Source organism: Microtus ochrogaster, linkage group LG4 (genome assembly GCF_000317375.1).
Source record: "Microtus ochrogaster isolate Prairie Vole_2 linkage group LG4, MicOch1.0, whole genome shotgun sequence".
In the NCBI taxonomy this organism is placed as follows: domain Eukaryota; kingdom Metazoa; phylum Chordata; class Mammalia; order Rodentia; family Cricetidae; genus Microtus; species Microtus ochrogaster.
The window spans coordinates 4,032,261-4,035,040 of record NC_022030.1 but is presented as its reverse complement, the minus strand read 5'-3'; positions in this window follow the sequence as shown (position 1 = coordinate 4,035,040).

The following is a 2,780-nucleotide window of genomic DNA, read 5'->3' as shown; positions in this document are numbered from 1 at the left end:
AATAAATAAATAAATAGGAAAAAAAACAAATTTCTGTGCTCACAACATTGTACAGTCCACAACTCCATGATATCTCTGAGATACTTTAAAGTCCAAGTAGCCAGATCAGGTATGGTGTCACATGCATGTGTAATCCCAGCATTTGAAAAGTTGAAGGACAGAGGATCAGGAATCCAATGCAATACTCAACTATATAATCACTAGGAAGCCAGTTACATTAAACTGATCTCAAAATACAGTTTAATCAATGAGTATATAAACAAACAAAACAAAGCAGGATCAGTGAGACCACATGTGTATATTATCACTCCATTCATAATTTATTTTTTTCCAGTCATTATGTAATTCCTGCTACTAAAACTAAAGCAGAGATTTCAGTCCCTACCCAGGAACACTGACTAGTGTCATTCAGACACAGCTCTACAGCTAACAATTATTCGTGGTGCTTACACATGGAAAGACAGCAAATTCTACTAGCATGGGAATGGGACTGTAATCCCAATTGCTTATGGGACAGAGGTGGGAAGATTACAAATTCAAGTGTGGCATGAGCCACACAGAGACTTTAAAATCAGTCTTGAATACTTAGCACTACTATATCTTATAGATAGATAGATAGATAGATAGATAGATAGATAGATAGATAGATAGGTAGATAGATAGATAGATGTTAGATGGATGGATGGATGAATGGATGGATGGATAGATGGATGGATAGATGAATAGTTTGTTGGGCACTGAACACACTTTACTTGGAGCTTGTTTTCTTCTTTGCAAAACTGGCCTTTGGGCAAAGAACTGCCCATACCTCGACCACTGACAAAATGCATGGCGTCCAGACAGGACAAGCAGGATACCTTTCTAGGTCTTTGGGGGGAGGGAGGGTTGAAGACTAGGTAGTCATAGTTACTTTGCTCTCATGACTTGGCCAAGCCACTTCTAATACAAGACTTAGACTTCTTAGGATAGGTAACTATTAAAACATTTAGCATATGATATTGTTTATGTTGGTTGTTTTTCAATTTTTATACTTGATCTTGTTGTATATAGCTTTGTATTAGGCTTAGAGCTCTCTTACTTAGACAAAAGGGGGAGGTTCTATGGGAACTCCCTCAGCCAATAGCCTTTATAATACCAGGACACTTGGGCATGATCTCTTGTACTATAAATGATGACGTAAAGCTTCTCTCTCTCTCTCTCTCTCTCTCTCTCTCTCTCTCTCTCTCTCTCTTTTATTGGTCTGGGGCTTGTCCATTTGGCTAGGCTGGATGTAAAGAGAACCTCAGGGGTTAGCTGTCTCCTTCTTTAGAGCTGGGATTACAAGCAAAAGCACCCTATCTGGACTTTTCATCATGGATTCTTGGGATTGAGCTCAGTTCCTCAGGCTTGCAAGAAAAGCACTTTACAAACAGCTGTGTCCTTAGTCATGGGATAGTGATGGGGGACCTTAGCCAATCACCTTCTGTTTAGGGTGTGTCCCCCAGGGGCCACAGAAAAACAGAGGTGATTGGCTAAAATCCCCCTGCGTCCATCTTGGAGAGGAGAGCTATGCTGTCTGCCTCATTGCCTTCTTCCTCCCAGCATTCAGTTCTGTTTACTCCTCCTACCTAATTTTCTGTCCTATCAAAGAGCCAAGGCAGTTTTCTTTATTAACCAATGAAAGTAACACATAGACAGATGACCCTACTCCATTATGATAGCTCCTTTAATTATTAGTATTTTATAGTTAGCTTGTAACAATGGTGGTTATCGTGATGATATTTTCATGTGTGTCAGTCACTGTGATTCACCTGCATTCATCTCTCCCTCAACATACAGTCCCCCCTCCTCTTCTCACCATAACTCCACTCACAAAAAATATGATGCTGGTCTCCATTCTCCCCTATTATGTGCTGTTATTTTCTCTGTCTTCCATCTCTTAACTCCCCATTTTTTTCACTAGAGAGTCCTTATTGTATTTTTTTAATTTTTTGGGACAAGATCTTACTATGTAGCCCTGGCTGTCCTGGAACACTATGTAAACCAGGTTGACCTGGAACCCCTAGAGCTCTGCCTGCCTCTGCCTCCTATGGGATTAATACATGTACCACCAAGCCTGGCTATCTTCCACTTTAAAAAAAATGTCTAAAATTAGAATATAAGAGAAAATTGCTATTTGTTTTATTTTTAGTTTTGTTTATTTCACTTAAAATAATGATCAGTTTCACCTTCTTTATGTCTAAATGCATAACATATCACCTTATCCATCCCCTTAATAGTAGATATCTAGGCTGAGCCTGGGGCTAACTGTTGTGAGTAGGTCACACTAAATGTGGATGTTCAGGTGCCTCAGTAGTAGGTTGGTGTCTATGTGCCATGATCCTTTGGGTATGTTTTTAGAAGTGATTTATCTGACACATATAATAACTCTATTTTGAGTCTCTTCAAAACTTCCATACAATTTTCATGTGGCTGTACTAATTTCCATTCCCCTCAGTGGTATGTAATCTTTCATTTCCCATCTGTCCTTGCCAGCATTTGTTGTTCTTTGTTTTATTCTGAGTGTGGTGAGATGATATCTCAATGTAGTTTTAGTTTACATCTTCCTGATGACTAAGGATGTTCAATATGTTCTCAGATACATATTCACCATTTGTATCTTTTCCTTTGGGAATTGAGATACCAGATATCCTTACCAAAACAGCCAAATAAGTTAATGTTTGAGGATAAAGCCATGATTGAAACTATCAAGTAGATTATTGGGCACACTGACTACAGTAAATTAAGACTAAGTGGAAAAT